Source organism: Amblyomma americanum, chromosome 1 (assembly GCF_052857255.1).
Source record: "Amblyomma americanum isolate KBUSLIRL-KWMA chromosome 1, ASM5285725v1, whole genome shotgun sequence".
In the NCBI taxonomy this organism is placed as follows: Eukaryota; Metazoa; Arthropoda; class Arachnida; order Ixodida; family Ixodidae; genus Amblyomma; species Amblyomma americanum.
Window position 1 is genome coordinate 489045246 of NC_135497.1, and position 17925 is coordinate 489063170.

Consider the following 17925-nt stretch of genomic DNA (forward strand, 5'->3'; position numbering starts at 1 on the left):
TGGAATGAATAACCACACCTTCAAATGCAAGGCGCTGGGTCTTGTATTTCGTTTTTAACTCAGCCTCACAGGTCCTTTGCTGAAACAGCAAGTGATATGTCGATTCCTTTATGAGCGGCGCTTTTAATGTAGTCACATTATTTCGTGACCATTTTAAACCATTCCTCCTACCTGAAAGAGGATAAATCAGATTTTTCAACATTAAATTTATTTTCATCTGAATTAGACATGCTGGGCCAACTGGCAAAAAATCATTTTTTCCATTTCATTTAGTTCATTCCAAACTTGTGAAAAGATCACACCTTGCCTTTCTTAAAGGAACACTGAGGACAATGCTATCAAATTTTTTTGTTAGTAAAATTCGATAGTTCGGCATTTCATGGCTTTGTTGCCGCTTGTCCAGCAGCGAAAGGTGCATTTATTGCTAAGAGACTTGGATCTGAAGTTGAGAAACTTTTTCCCACCGCTGATTCAAACTCAGGACTCTCTGGTGACGAAATAGGAGAATGGCGACATAAAGCAATGGACACAGAAACGAGGACTCCATGACTGCTGGCGGTGAGAACTGCGCTCCCGCCTAGCAGCAGCCGAAATGAAAACTACTGCCAGCCGGACAATGAAGGCCTCTATCAGCCGTCATCGCTTCGTTTACGTTTGCACCAATGTCACGATGGATCCCGTTCCCGATTCCGACAGTGAAGTTCTCGCAAAGAACTGCGACCTGCATTCAGCGACCTCAACCCCACACAGCGTGCGATGCTTTTGAGGGCTGAGGCGGCGGGTCTGGAAAGAAAGTCCTAGTGCTCAGGGGTCGGCATCGTCGCTGTTACTGCTGAGCCACCATCACGACTGATGTGTAGCGACTGGTACGTGCAGGCAGATATAAGTTCTGTAATAATAGTCCTTGTAGAGCTGGTTATGCAGCCAAGTGTCTTGGTATATTGATGATACGAACACGTCGAGTGGTACATTTGCTAACGTGGAGGCGCGTTGAACATTGGCTGTACACAGCTCTTTTTCCTTGTTGCAACGGCATGCCGTTGCACGAACTTCGTCCGAGGAGCACTTTGGGAGGTGCTTGGAGGTTCTCTGCTGCTCTGCCCTTGTAAATCGAGGCGTATGACGAAATCATGCGGGCATGCATGAACGAAACTCTGCTGCCCGCCTGTTGCGCCGCCCATTGCAGATTTTCTGACTTCCAATACTCAGGTTGTCTTTTTTCCATCTTCCTCGTGTGATAAAAGTGCACTAGTGGTTTCAAGACAAAACTTATATACTGCATTATCGACCAAACATGTAACCTTTATGCACCTTTGTCAGCCTCAGAGATCTGCGGTGTCTTTTCTCCTGTTCCTTCATCACGCTTGTACTTGCGAGATTGGCCTCTGGTGGCGGTACCTGTATTCTAGCTCTTGCTCTTTTCTGCCTTTCAAGAGCTTTGTTTTCAGACTTCTGTGTTTAGGAGCTGGTATTCTATCGATACAAGCCAACTTGAATTTCTCCTCAGGGTCCCTTTAATGCACTCAAGAAATCTTGGCTGCACCTCATGTATGAGAGCCTTTTACAGCACTGCAAACTTTTGCAAGAAGCTGGGTACCCTACCCATGTTCTTGTATTTGTCACAGAAGGTGCTTTGAACAAGTTGTGTCTGTGGAAAACAGAACAAAAAAAAAATGCAGTCATTCCATACTTTCGTAGGCTTTCCCATAACGTGAAAAAATAGTGCAACGGGCAGGGTCTAGCATGATCTTTTTGGCACCGAGCAAATTGAGTGCCTCATGCACTAAAAAGGCGACGAAAGTTAAAGAAGCGGCCAGCTGTAGAAAGAAACATGGCTCAAAATTTATTGACTGAGTCGAAAAATATGGTATGCCAGATACAACCGAGCCCAATTATAACGAACGCTTACTTTTACGAATGAGGGCGGTGCTACTGTCAAGTTATGTATTAGGGCAATGGCACTGCGTCTCAAATACAGCGATCACCTGGGGCTGTGCAGCTTGGCTACAGTGAACGAGGAGGCGCTGTAAACTCAGCCCCGCAGCCGAAAACCACCATGTCTTGCAGGAGCAGAGAGCAACAAACGTCTACTAGCCTCCAGGCCACCCCCTTGGGGACACTTCCTACGAAAGTAATGTGGCGGCTTAAAAAGCAAAAACAATTAAAAAATGAAGACAGGATGTGTGGAATGCTGACAAAACTTTCTCCCAGGCGCGGCCATCAAAAACGAAGGCTTCGTGTTAGCTGCTTTCTGTTTACGAGCATGAATGGTAGCGACCGGTGGTCGCCGCTTATCATCGAGAAGGCGCAGAGCATTGGAAGCTATGTTCTCGTCTGCTACATGCACGACACAAAGGCCTTACTGATGCATGACATTTTTTTTATTCAACGAGTGTGCCACTAGACATAAGTTTACAGGGGTCATGCTGATGATAGGCAACGTTCGCAGAGTTGCTTGTTGAGTGCAGTCATCACATAGCGAAAAAAAAAAAAAAATGAAGGTCCTTTCCATGCTTGACAGTCTTGCGGCGCACCACATGCTACCTTCCCTCACTGCAGTGACCACGCTCTTCAGCCACCCAGCCACTTGAAATGGCCATAATTCACATGCTCAAGGTGGCCTGCCAGTGCCATGTCACCAGTGCATATTGACAGCAATTGACTGACCAGGTGCCACAACATCCCAGTTCAAATTTCTTTGCTCCCCGCTGTAGATTGATAAGGTCCCGTGGATGAAACTGACTGCAGAGTGCATCAAGAATTGCTTCCGTAAGACAGTGTTTAGGGGCCCAGAAGCAATGAAGGGATGTTATCGAACATCACATTCTCAGCATGTTGGTTGGTTGGTTTATAGGAATTTAACGTCCCAAAGCAACTCAGGCTATGAGAGACGCCGTAGTGAAGGGCTCCGGAAATTTCGACCACCTGGGGTTCTTTAACGTGCACTGACATCGCACAGCACACGGGCCTCTAGAATTTCGCCTCCATCGAAATTCGACCGCCGCAGCCGGGATACATTCTCAGCATGTGGATGTGTGGCAACGTGTTGTCAATTTGCTGCTCGCCCCGACCTGACGTCGCACCTGAGAGGACTTCATTGGTTGCAGATGATGACATCGACACCGGAAAGCCATACACTGATGAAAATAATAGCATGGGGGCACGAGAACTCTCGTACTTCCAGAGAACTCTCGTATTGCCAGGAACCTGATGAGGACGATGACAAGGAGGCTGACCAACCACCTACTACCGTCAGTGCTTGCACCGTGATTAGTTATATGTAGCAAGGATATCGGCGAAGAGAATGTAACTGCACTGAAGAACTTGGAAAGTGCTGTAACAGGGTCTAGACTGACTTCGTGTTTTTGGCTGCAACATGGGAAGTCCACTTATTACGAACCTCCGCAAAGCTTCATCGTTATATATGGGCTCAACTTTACTTCCTCTTTCATGTGGAAAGCAATATGTAGAGGAAACAGGCAGATGCCTGAATGATAGGCTTTGAGGACATGGTCATGACGTGCATAATACGTGGGGCAAAGGTTCGTCAGCTCACTTCTGTGACTGTCAATGCATACTGCTGCTAAAAAAATGTGTTGTTTGAAAAAATTAACAAATAGCGGTTGACACGTGAAGTCTCAGAGGCTGAAGGGGTCACAATTTTGAGAAAAGATTATATAATTAACCCTTTTGTGATCAGAGGATATTTGTTACTATCAGAGGATATATCAGAGGATATTTGTTACTAGTTTGTCTCGTTTCTGACCTGATGGGCAAACTATGACACTTAGGCATAAAAACACGTTTTCCGATACATAATAAACCGTTGGAAGTTAGCGCTGTGTGTGTGCCCTATGTGCCCATGTCTAGGTCACACTACGTATTTCTTCATAGCATGCACTAACAAGCCCAAGTGTCTGCAAAAATTCTGAGGGCACTTAAGTCTGCTTACGTGGTGGAATGTTTTGAGGAAAGGAAAGGGTGCAGGTGGACACCTCAACCCCGCATTAAACTTTTTTTTTTTTGCCCACTGAATGACATATGACTCAGCACATTTTGTGACCCACTGTGTGTCCATGACTAATGATCACGATTTTTATGACCACGCCAATTCCTCAGACAATGACTCCGGTCGTGACCACATTGATTCCGATCATGATTTAAGACTTAACTACAATGACTCGCATGACCATCACAATGTACTGACACACTATATATATACCAATTGTCATACACATTCAATCACAATTACTATACACTAGCTGATGACGTCATATCGTGAGACATATTTTGCTTCCACATTTTGTGTCCACTTTTTGCGGACACGTCGGCTGCCAGCATAGCCTAGTAATGCTTTTGCATTAATAAACTGCTCAGTACTTAATGCTTCAAAGCATTAAAGGGACTATGCAATAAATTAATTGAGATTACGTAAAGCAGACGAGAGATAGGCATTTCATCACTCATCACCCCAACGCAAGAATTTTTAAGCTAGCGCCAATAACACCGAAGATATAGACGATTAAAAATTACGCTCCTCCTCTCCCCCCCCCCCCCAAATTGTACATGCAGGGCACTAGACAAAAATAAAGAAAACAGCTCTGGGACTGGGCCCCACCCATGAATACGTCATCCGCTGACGTTCCTTTTGCAACTTCCGGTTGTCGCTCCTAGCACCCCAGCAGCAGCGTCGGTGGCGTGATTGCTGCGCGCGTCGGGTTTCTTTGCTTGTCGTGTTTTGTGGTTAGCAGTAATGGACCCGGACCTCGAGGCGCGATTGCTCGCTCTTACGGCCGTGATGGGCATCGAGCCCTATGTGTTCACGCCGTAACGGCTGAACGCCAGCGACGACAGCAGCGACTCGGCGAGCCACTGCGAGTGGCTCCGGACAGCGGAGGCGGCAGAAGAAAATTGAAACCATATGCACGAAGGCAATGCCCTGGCTCGTGCTTGCCCGAGAGGGTCGCTCGGCGGCACAAGCAGACGATTTTCACGGCTACCGGAAGTGTGCCCGTGACGTCGTGGCTGCCGTGGCTCCAGCGAATGAGAGCGTGTGGTGGCCTGGCGACGTCATGTGCATAGTGAAGTCTTTTTTCATGATTTTAGTTTCAAAATTGGTCACTACGAGCACACCAATCGGCCCGCAAATTTTAAGAAACACGTTTTTTTTAAAATTCATAATAAATTGCCGGCTCAGTTCCAAAGACTCATACTTGGTGTGAATGCTTCTTAGCATCATTTCTAAGCATTGAAAACATTTACAAGCGACTTTTTATTCATTGCATAGTCCCTTTAAGCTGCAATGCAACATACTGTTGGACCAGTTATGACGGTAATACAGTAAGTGTTGCTACTGAAATGTGCCAGGTGGCTTGCTGACACTGGAGATGGGGTGACAGTTTTGAGTCTTGGGAAGTGCATCACCTCTAGAACAGTCACTCGTGGTGTGAAAACAACTTGGATGTAACTGCAGTTACGTATCAGCTGTGCTCGAAAGCAGTGGCCAAAACTTGCTTCTTGCTAACTGAGCAAAATGTATATTTAGAGACCTATTTTATCAGGATGGTAATAAATTTCAATAGCACAGATAATCTTTTTGAGTCGGCTGAGCTTTTAGTTCAAGAAAGCAGTCTGCACAGGTCTAAAAAACTCGAGGCTTTCAATCGCACAAGCGCAGACTTTCTGTTGCAAATGAGCACCCCCACAGCTGCTTCCGGTGCTTCAGCCAATCCATGGGCGGACTGATGTTAGGATGTGGGCCCAAAAGGATGCTGAATGTGACCAGAGAGAAGGGCATGACAAAACAAAGAGCTGATTTCTTCCTGTTCAGTGCATGCAAAGCACTGGAAAGCTTAGCATGTGAGTGATTATAAGCTTGAGTGGGTTTGAAGAGAGAGCGAGGCCAATGAGCACAATGCCTGTCCTCAAGCTGCACGTGGACAATGAGAGCAGGTGGCTCGAGATTAATTTAGACAACCCGAGAAAATTGCACAGCACATGGGTGTTCTGCATTTTGTCTGTGTCAAAAACTTGGCTGGCATGGGCAGGATTTGATTCCAGAATCGCGGGCTTAGCAGAAGAATGCCCTAGGCACTGCGTCATCACAGCATGAATCACCGGGCTTGCGCCCGCACGCCCGCCCCGCACGCACGTTTCAGGAAGGTGATCACTAATTTTTTAAAATAAGGTTCTTGAGGTAACGAGAAGCAATTTCCGGCATAGTAATATGAGTGTTGGCGGACGTAAAAAAACAGGCAAATCATCTTAACTAGCTAAGTGATTAACTAAATTCTAATAGTCAACTTTTTAACTATTGCCAATAGGTACCTGGTTGCAATTAGAGATCTGTAGCCGGCCGTTAGTAATAGCCACATCAGTATTTAGAATTTCGAAAATGCATTACTCTCGCCGCTGTGGCACGACAAAATTTGGCTATTTCAAATAGTTATGACCACTGGAGCGGTTGCTTTGCCTGCATACTTTTCGAAAGTGCATGTATTTTAGCACGATGTAGCCAAATTTTGTCGTGCCGCAGCAGCGAAAGGAAAACTCCATGCATTACTGTTCTCACTAAACTGGGTGTTTTGACGTATGCCTAGCGGCAAAGTTGCACTTATGGCCGAGAAAATTGGATTTAAAACTTACAAGGGTGATGGTTCGGGCTAGTGGGTAATTCACATGAGGTTTCATAGTGGTAAACAACGAAGGGACAAGACACAAGTAGTAAACTTACACTAAATGCTTTATTTGGCTCTCACAGGGATTACCAATGTACAAACCAGTTGCGAGAGCGTTAACACATGAAGATTATCAGGCTGACAGTGTGAAATTTGACAACATGCAACTCTGTTGTTTTGCACTATGGAACCTCATGGAGATTTACAAATTTTCCAGGCAGTCGCTTCGAACTCATTATTTCCTTACCTTAAAAAGGCAAAGACGGGTTGCTACCGTATATTTTTTGAAGCATAGCCTCTAGGATGTGCACCAAAAACTGGTGTCAACGCATCCATTTCACTTGCGAAATCGGCCGGTGGTAGTGACACCTGTATTTTGTCCCTTGGCATTTCCTAGCTCATAAAAGCTCCATGTTTAGTGAGAGTTCATGTAGATTTCATTTGGATGATAAACAGTAAACCACTGGGCACAGAAGCAGCCCCTAATATCTAGGATAACGCTATCTGATATACTCTTACAGCATTTATAATAGCCCGACTCACACCTTTTCATAGACCTTATAATTCACTAACAAAGGGAGTATCAGGCCACTCTACCACTATTCCTGCAATACTCCCCACCAATGCGCGCGCACAGTCACATGCCAAAATTCATTTTCTGTTCGGACTGCCAGTGTGGATTCACCTGCCAGAACCTATTCCCCCCCATCAGTCATACTTCAAGTCTGCAATCAAATCCCATCATCCAAGCTTTCTCACCACGTGATGCCCGCCCCTCATGTAATAAATAAACTATCTCAGTTTTGCAGCGATGCGACTGGCCGAAAAGTGATTTCTGGCACAGAAAAATTAGCATTTGGCGCAGATATATGCCGGAAAATGCAGTGTATATCTGGTGCAACTTATATGCGAGGAAAAATTACGTGCCACCACGCGTCATCTTTTGCTGTTCTCAGTAACTATGTTTTAAAGGAAAATCGATAAGTAAAAGAGAAAAACAATAGAATTTTTAGAGAGCTTTAGTACAGTGCATTGATTGGGGCCACGTGCACATGTGAGGTATCTCCCCGCAGAAGTGGTTCACGGTAGCAGGTAACGCTAAGCTAAAATTGTATTTTTAAAAGGTCATCCTGGGGGAGCATCACATAATCTTGCAACAACCATACAGAATGCAGCGGCAGCACGAAGTGCATGCAGCCACTGCATCCAGTCCAGTCATATTCTCGAAAGTTTCGATTTCAGCGCCGCATTTGTATGGCATCTCGTGCATTGTTCATCCTCAACATGATGCCGCCTGTGAGGCAAAGAAGCTATGATGCAAAAATAAATTTCCGTGCCTTTCATATGCATTGCAGAATGGCAACCAGGGAGCAGGGAGAAAAACTACCTGGGACTGGTGGAACCCCACAGGAACGCCCCGGTTGATAAATCCAACAAAAAAGGCAGGCTTTGAGAAGAATTAAGGCATGCTTGTATTTTCGTCACACTCACAGACACCGATTTTGTTAGGCATCACAGAAGGCATTGCCATTCCCTTCAAATCAGTGGCAACCCGGCCGGAATACAGCGTCAAGCACACACTGCCGCTGCTGAAGTCCAGACATTTTGAGCCGACTGGCGGGAAAATTTTGAAATACAATTTTCTCGGCGACAAATCCGTCTTTTGCTCCCAGCATAGCCAGAAAGAGCCACAGAATCAATTTTTACTGGGAACAACAACTGGGTGTTGTCCCTTCAAGTTGGTTTTCTCATGTTGCATGCCACAAATGGCTTAACCGCCTGACTGCACAACGAAGTGAACACCAAAAGCGCCATCGACTGAGAACTTTACGGTAGTGTGCCGTTTCCCCACCTGGACCGAGCAAGGATGTGAAAGTTGTGCACTATCTGGGACCCACACCAAACTAATCACATCAACTTACCAGAATCCGTCCAGAACTGCGCTGTGCATTTTATCTTCTCTGATTTTTCATATATATCAAGCACTATTAAACTCAAAGCGCAAGCTAACCTGCCCAACCTTTTACATCGCAAAAAAGTCGCTCACCTCTCCCTCATCCATAAATTCTATTATGAATCCCCGCGTAACTCTCACATATTACCAGAACATCGGCACTCCTGCCGCCTCAGCCATGACAAGACCGTGTAATGACCTTCCTGCTTCTGCTGTCGTCCATTGCATTTCATTGAAGAACTCATCTGCCATCGCGAATGACCACCCCTCATGTAAAACCTCTGCACAGGAGCATGTGAAGCATTTAAAATAAATAAATAAATGATTAATTAAATTTGTGAACGTTGGTGCCATGTGCATTTCCCTCCACACCCGGCGATGACACCAATAAACAGGCCAGGCCAGCCTGCATGATGCCTGCTTGCATGTAAACACTAAGAAATGCAAGATTGAAGGATTCTTAGAAAAATTAGGTTTTCCGCTAGAGGCACGCCTAATGCAGATGTAGGATTTGTGGGGACCTGCCCTGCAGCCCCCTGTGTTTGCTTTCCCGCGAGGCACCGTGCAGCAGCAGTCTCACCCCGAGGATGAACGCATTCCCTTGTCAGTTACATTAACTGGCAAGGGAGGGTGCCAGCATCGCTGCGCGGGAGACTGCTGAAGCCCGCATGCGGGAGATGGGGCGCTTCGGCCGGGACCGTTGGCGCGAGCGGACATGTCGCTCGGGGCTCCGCTCTACGCCGGCGGGGCGAGGAAGCGACGGGGAGACAGGCTCCCGTACTCGTCCCGTCCGGCCTTCGGAGTATATATCCCTTGCCCTAGCGCGGGCGAACATTCGCTCGGAACCTTGCTGGCGAGTCGGACGACCTTGATTCATTAGCGTACCTTGTTGCTAGCTGGCGTTATTGTTGCTGTAGCAATAAATGCCTGTTTGTGTCAGCCAATGTGTCGTTCCTTTGTTTCCTCAGAGCGAGGCCCGCCGTGGTCGGCGAGCGCTCGGTAGCGTACGCGATCACGGGGTGGGGTCCGGGTGGCTTTGAACCGTGTCAGCCGCGATTGAGTGGGGAGAACGTACTTATCGCCCCAATTCAAACCCCACAGATTACATGTGGCACCCGAGAGTTTCGTTCTCATGGAAATGCTGACGGTCGGTGCAGTGCAGATTACTCATATTTTGTAGCAGCATGTACCAGAATTTGCCTTTTGGTGCAGCAATCACATCACCGGGCTTGTCAGGAGTGCTCGTAATAGTGGAGCAAATGAAGCTGAATTTTAAAGGACTATAGACAACAAATTTTTGCTTGCGTGTTTTCTTCTTTCAAACGATGCATTAGACATTGGTATACGTGGAGTGATATTTGGCTACAATAGCTAAATAATTTATAATTCAATTCCTTCTCATACCGTTTCAGTTTCATAGCTGACGTTTAGGTCACACTCTTGAAGCAGGCTGGTTTAAGTGCTCCACTGAGTTGAACCTATGTATCAGCGTTTATACTGTGTCGTGCACCAACTGTCACAGGTTTCGCTACCAGAATGCACCGACAGTACGCTGCGCCTGAAGACGAAGTTGCCCCGCTCTCTTGGCGCTGACTACGCCTGAAGATGCTGCAAGATCCGTCACAGCGACTTGGTCTCTCCGATGACACTACAATTGCAGTTTTTCTGTGCCTCATATATCCTAAAGCCCAGCAACACATCACAGCCATCGTTCGGTTGATGAAACCGAAAGAGCAGGAGAGTAGAAATTCAATTATAAATTATTTAGCGGCCATAGGTGAATACCATGTTGGTATCTATGTATTCTAAGGCCTAATGCATCATTTTACAGAAGAAAACATGCAATAAAATTAGGTGTCTATAGTCCTTAAGGCAGTCTTAAGAAAAAATGCCTGCACAAACACACATAAGCACAACTGCGGCCTGCTCACGTGTGTACTACACATGCATGCTCAGATTTCACGTCCTTGTTGGATGTGCTGAAGCTTTGTTCTCTCTGAGCATGAAGTAATATGTTGCGCCCAATCAGACATTGAGAGAAAGGCCCCCAATAATTCAGTATGAACAGAGATAAATGAGCTGAAATGAGAAAAATGAAGCCTCGAAAGAAAGAAAAACAGGTGCCGCCAGAACACTTCTCAATGTGTAAATCGAGCAGCCACAAGTACCGAGAGAACAACAACTGGACGGAGCTGTCCCTTTAAACAGAATTCAAAAGTTATAAAATGAAGACTGCAACTGCCTCCCTGTATTTCTGTGCAAACACAACCACACATGCCTGTGAGAGCTCACTCTGACAGCAGGTTTCTTCGATTTGGCTGCACTCGCTGCACTAGTCGAGTGGTGCTGCCAGCATGCAGCATCAGTTCAAGTGCAGCTTGGCAATGGCTGCCTCCAAAACGAATGGTAGAGTGCAGGCCTGGTCGTCTGCTAGCCTTGGCATTGCTACCAAATTACAGCCAACTGCGTGCTGCCAACATAAACGGGCGTCACAATCGCGAACCACGTGAAGATTTTTCACACAGCAAATTGCAATGAAGTGTCGCCATGAACCAGACCCAAGAAATAGTTGTTTCACAAAAAAAAAAAAAGAGTCGTTGCATATATACACACACGATTTACGAATATGTGCTGAAGGCTGCCCATGCGGCTCGACTTGACCGCTTAGGTTTACAATTATGATGCCATGAACAGTTCCTCACCTCCTTTCAAGAAACTGTCCTCGTTTGATTTAGAGATTACTGTCATATCTTCTTCGCTTCTCCGACCTACACACGGGCGCTGCCATATTGCTGCACTACAGCTGCACTTCCACTTGGGAGGGTGCAAGCCAGCCATGAACTTGTGCTGCACTAAGCTCGCACTTTTGCAAAACGAAGACGGAAGTGCAGTGGGCACAAGCTGCACTGGCAAAATGAATGTGGAAGTGCAGCACTCCTTGAACTGGTGCAGAAAGTGCAGCCGAATCGAAGAGGCCTCTAGAGTGAAAGACTTTCTTTTCAATTGTCATGCCAACAGACATGGAATGCGATGGGCCACAAAAGACAGAGGATCGCGAATGAGTTGTATATAAAAAACAAGCTAATCTGCAATCTAGAAGCAAGACTGCATTTCACCCACACTTGTCGCAGCGCTCCGCTCGCTGGACAGTGCTTGGCCTAACCCGCTTCGCATCGAAGCTGCAGTTCTTTGGAACTAGCCATTGCCTACCGTAAGATGGCTGATCCCGTTACCAGTACCCTAGAACAGAATTGGGGCACAGCTGGATTCCGCAACACCTTCGGCAGCAAAACAAGCGATGCCAGGCGAGGCTTCATTACACGACAGCAGGGAAAATGAGTGCAAGTGGTTGGCCACCCCCTCGGGCACTTGGTAGCACTGCGCCGACTCACTTGGCAAAAAGGGCGCAGCGTGCAGCTCGGTATACTTTCACACAGGACCCCAAATAACCAGGCTCAACTCCAGAGGTAAGAATTAGTTATCAGATGCATTTGGCTAAGTCATAAGCCAATCAGAGGTGTCGTATCCGTGCCTTGAAAGCAACCAGCAGCCAGCATGAAAACTGAAGTTGTCACTACATTGGTACTAGTAACAATTGATCATTTACAGGGACTGTGGAACATTGGTTTTTTTTTTTGACTGAGAGGCAAGGCCAGGAGGTATTTTCCTATTTTTATTTGTTTTAAATTAATTTTGTATTTTTATTTTGCTTTTTCTATTTGGCCATTTATTTAGTTAGTTCAATGTTAACTGTTACAAAATTAATATATTTTTACTCCTTCTTTAAGACGGGTTGGGAATTTCAGGTGCACTTTTTTTTTTATAGGATGCCTCGATGCGAGCAACGCACAAAGAATGCAACATAACTTCACAGGAAAAGGGTCACTTTTGGTGCTGATCAGTGCCAGTTAAAACAACCATTTAAAATAGGTACGATATCGGCGCAAAAATTGCTTGGTTTATGGTGGTTTAACGTCCCAAAGCGACTCGGGCTATGAGGGATGCCGCAATGAAAGGCTCCGGAAATTGCGACCACATGGGGTTCTTTAATGTGCACTGACATCGCATAAAAATGTTCCGTAAAACACAAAAATCAATTTGTGCCATGTCAGGAAGGTGTTGTGCACTCGATCCCACTATCGTGCGGTAAACAATCTGTAGGGCAAACTGGAAGATGCCTCAATGAACGCCCTAAGAAGCATCACAATAATGTACTTGAAACGGTGAGAGGATGCCTTGGGATACACTGCAGGAACTGCGACAGCAAAACATGCAGGCCATACTTTGCAGAAATTAAAGAGATAAGCAGACACAACAATGAGCTAACTAGCGAAATTCTTGAAGCTGCAGAAACTGCAAGGGTAAGGGAAGCATGTGTCAGCTGCCCCTCTGTGGCAATCACAGAAAATGAACTGAGGTTTTAAGCAACAACTAAATGGCGCCGCTATTGTCACCATCAACAGCTGTAGTATGAGCCGTCTCTTGTGATTGCTGATGTTTGATGGTTAGCTCGTCATACATTTCCGCAGGCAAAGCAATAAACTTCAGTCGTGAGTCAGCACTCATCCTCATCTGTCTTCCTTCCTCCGTTTCAAATCACGCTGTATTACTCAATGGGTTACCAACTCGCCAAGCTTCAGCTCTAGCCAGCAGCCAAATGACTTTGATGCAGCAACTAAGAATGGAGGTTTACTGCCGCCAATAGCGAGCTTTAGCACAGTTACTACTACTGCACAGCTAATGCTGCCAGGCAAGCTCGGTAATGGTGCCAATGGCAATGCGTTACTGTATTGGCCGTATGGCTGTCTGGCAGTGCCAACTTAAACTCCGTAATTCAGTCGTCCATTCCACGTTGAAAATAAAAATTATGAATGTCAATTTGACGCCCTTTTTCGCTGTCGACGCTTATTTCTGTGTTTTCCTCTTATTCTCAACGTGGCGCACCTTTTCCGCATGTAGCTGTGCGGTGCCTGTTGGCTGCCTACAAGGAGGACATCAACATGGTGGACGCCGCAGCAGTGATGCAGTTATCTTCGCCCTGAACATGGTGGCAGGAGGCGGAATGCATTAACTGAGGCACCCTATTCATAATGCATTCGCACCCCTACTCTGAACACAAAAAGGGTGGTGGTGCGGCACATTTATTAAAACAGCCCTTTATGTCAAGTCCTTGATTGCAGTGCCAAGTCCCGGGAGGCGAACCACATGGGCCACAGTGGAGGTGGGTGGAAACAATAGGCGGGGGACTGGAAGGCTGTGTGGCACTGTGCGAGGCAGCGTTCTATATCTGTGTATGTGTGTGAACAGTTTCAGCACTGAGGCGTGGAAGTGTATCGGTACAAATAAAGTTTGCCTGGTATATGAAGCAGATTGAATTGTACCTGGTGAAAAATGCGAGCTTCACGGAGAGCGCGAGGCCCTTGTGCCTGTTGTAACCCAGATTGTCAAAATTTTGGATTCACTGAACATATTTTTCAGTGATTTTGCTGTGTTTTTTCTACAACTTTTCTCACAGGAAAAAACAGAAATCTCATCTTCAAGTACCACTGAGTGGGACGTCTTAGCGAATGCAATGTGTAGGAAAGGCGAACACCTTTATACGTAATGACATCTAAACACAGCAGTGCGACTCTCCTTTGCCTGCAGTGTTTTATTATATTTTTTTAGTGACTGCTACCTCGAAGGGATGGGACATTAGATGATGGGTGGGTGTGCATACGCCGATTAATGGTGAAAGGCTTGTGGTAAACATGACTATGATGAGACAGCTTCTTCGATGGCAGGCTTGAAGGATCACGAAAGAGTGCCAGATGGCTGGGAAGGCAATCCCAGTTGTGAAAGGTTGCAGGACTAAAGGTTGAAGATGCTTAGAACAGGAACAGCATGCCAGACTTGATTCTAATACAAAACTTTTCACGTGAGGGGATTATGGTATGCATACCTGCCAACCTAGCGAGATCAAAAATCGGGAAGATTTTTTTATCCGCGCCAAAGAAAGCAAGGAGGGGGGGGGGGGGGGGGTGGGGGGGGGGGGGGGGGAATGTTTACCTTTTCTTGATGTCAAATTCGGAAGTATAAGATCGCAAAAACTTGTGCAAATACCGTACTCACATAATTTGCACACAATAAATGCTACAGTGGTCACAACGCGCGACATATACTGTATATATAGACCTGGCCCCCATCTAGCATCCCTCGCTGGCAAAAAAAAAAAAAAAAAGTTGACTCCAAACATAACACGCATAGCTCCCCCACCCCACGTTACGTAGTTCCCCACGGGATGGCATGGCGGCGCGTGTGCAGCTCAGAGCAATAAGCCAGCAACAATACAATCGCGAAATAGCAGTGGGAAGCAAAGGACAAAACGGCGCCCTCGCGAGCTCCCTGGCTCACTAGCGGCAACCCGAGCAGAAAACTGCTCTGTAGTATCGGATTCGGGTGTGTGCGCAACTGACCGTCGGGGAGAGCGACTGCCAATGCGAGCGAGCCGGCTAAACGGCGCACAATTCATGTCTCATCAGTCGCACCTTTCGCGACCACACTAGGCGATGCGGCTGCGCCAATCTTCTCAAACCTGCCTAGCGCGCAGCCGAATACGTGTTGGTGGTCTGGCGCAACAGAGTGCGCAAAATATGAAAGTAAATTTTTCTTTTTAAATCCGGGTACAAAGTTGGGGCTGCGAATATTATGTGAGTAAATACTGCATCTTTTCTTGGGTTTTGATAGCGCCATGACATCAAGCACACGAGAATTTGCTGCGCACTGCACACAGACGGCCTAGCTAACCCTAAACATACACACAAGCAGCAGCAACAGTACAGTGAGCAACAGCAAGCACGAAATCATGCATGAAATTTAACTAGCCACAGCTACTTTGGCTTTGCTTGATTTGGCTTTGATTGGCTGCTTAGCCGATGATGCTGATTGTGCTTGTGCGACCGATGATCGTGACGCTGGCGATTACGGCGTGGTTGCTGATACCGTGGCACTGGTTTCCCAAAAGCCATTCTTGCGTGGGCAGAGACAGCTTTTCGGGAGATATAAGGACGTGGTCGTACAATCGGAAAGTTCAGTCAAAAATCGGGAGTCTCCCAGGCGAATTGGGAGGGTTGGCAGGTATGGGTATGGCACAAATGCTGCCAGGGCTTTTGCGATGGGTGTTTTGCACTCAGGGCAATTGTGCTACACCCGTGCAACCAATGGGCCAAACATACCAATATAAGGGGAGCTGAAGGGCTGCTCACCACTGGCTATGGACTGAATGCTACATTTCTGTCTGGCAGACAGTGGCATCATTTCTGGTCTCGGGTCATGGCTGGGTCAAGGGCATTTGTGCCAGTCTCGTGGACATTCGTCTGCACCTTGTCTAAGCACACTCCGGTGAGCCCACATGCCATGCAATTAGTTTTGGTTGATTTGTTCCGGTCGCTCACGACCGTGACTTGCCCGAGATACCGCACGCGTAATGAATAGATTAAAACTTGTCACATAACATCCGCAACTTGCCAATGTGAACACACCTTTACACACTGAAGGTTTGCAGATTTTCACTCAATCATGCTGTGAGCTCCACAATTTCGGCCACAGACCACATTGAGGAAGGGGGCATCTCCCAAGCACACTGCTCCCTCTTGCTAGCGTCGTGGGCATTCCCTTCCAAGTTAGTCGCAACGGGCTGTTTCATCCTGAAGAACCATACTTGAAACCAGCAAATTGCTGCAATTTACACCTCCGGCCTACCCCAAAAGGAAGACATGCTTTGCGTTTATTCTTGTCCTTTCGCCTGCACCCTGGCCACTGCACTCCTCCACTGTTTGTGCCGATCAGCCGAGGGTGGTCACGCCTTCCCACACATCTATCTATAGAGTGCACAAATAGGGTCGCTCTTTGTCCGGATGGACCAATGTGTTTACATCGAACTTCGCTTGGACCCCCAAAGGATAGGGTGCTGAGTCCAACTCTCTTCAACCTTGCTCTCATCAGCCTGGTCGATTTACTGCCACAATCTGCTCAGATCTCCATATACGCGGACGATATTTGTGTTTGGGCTTCAAGTGTGACTCGTCCCCAAGTTCGTGTGAGACTTCAGAAGGCGTCATCTATACTGACGTCTTGCCTTCGTCTGCAGGGCCTCAATATTTCGACTGAGAAGTGTTCACTTGTGGCGTTCACACGCAAAACAATGTCACGTTACGCCTATGCATCAATGGAAAAGCTGTCTCCTATGAGAAAAGCCATTGTTTCCTTGGTGTAGTCATTGACAGGACTCTCTCATGGAGCCGTCATCTGTACAACACGAGAAATACAAGATATAGACTGATGGCGATTGTCCTCGGGGGAATGTCCTGGTGCGCTTCAGTGCGCTCGGTGCTACAACTGTACCTTTCATTATTCCTGGGCTACCTGCAGTAGAGCTTTCCAATATTCAATAACATTAAAAAGACAAACGTCCAGACTCTTCAAAATGTGCAAGCGCAAGCTCTCTGTATCTGCCTTGGACTGCCTAAATGTGCTTCCACAGCAGCAACTTGACATCGCCAGGGAACATCCAATTACAACATACATTGCTGTTGACACCTTAAGAGCACATATTCAGCACGTCACACAGGTCCTCTGTCATCATCTTGACACTCTTCTAGTAATTGGGCAACATACTGCATTCATCGAAGTCACTGATGCTCATCAAGCCTATCTTTCGTCGCAATTCACCCCTGCCTCAAGACCATGTTCACCCTTATGGAGTCTACGTAAACCTTGGGTGCTACTTTCTATTCCTGGAATAACGAAGAAAGCCGGTATATCATTGGCTGCTCTCAAGCAGATCACACCGGAACATTTGCATTCTAACCACAGTCACCGCATCCATGTCTACACAGATGGCTCAGTTAACTACTTGTGCGGGGTCTGTGGTGATCCCAGCGAGGTCCATCTTGTTGAAGGTGAAGACGACCTACCCAACATCTTCAACTGGTGCAAAACTAGCTGCCCTTCGGGCTGCAGTTGAGTTCACCAGCCAAGAACCTCCGCATGAATGGCCAGTTTTAACTGATTCCAAAGCAGCCCTTCAAGGCCTGCAAGCTGCTCTGCGCCGCCCGTGCCATAAACTGGTTGCAGAGATTCGCGAGGTGTACCATTGCACCTTATCGAAAGGACACAATATGATTTTTAATGGCTGCCAGGACACTGCGGAATCAAAGGAAACCACCACGCAGATCAGGCTGCTCTCAATGACAGGTCTGTATTCCTATATCAAGAGTTGACGCAGCATGCGAGCTATGCAGGTTGGCGCTGAAG

At 46.8% G+C, this 17925-nt stretch overlaps 1 protein-coding gene across 15 annotated transcripts in view; it reads right to left on the reverse strand.

Annotated features, from left to right (window-relative positions):
• Positions 1 to 17925, reverse strand: part of Sin1 (SAPK-interacting protein 1) — a 140166-nt gene that overhangs the window by 10531 nt on the left and 111710 nt on the right. The window lies entirely within an intron of this gene.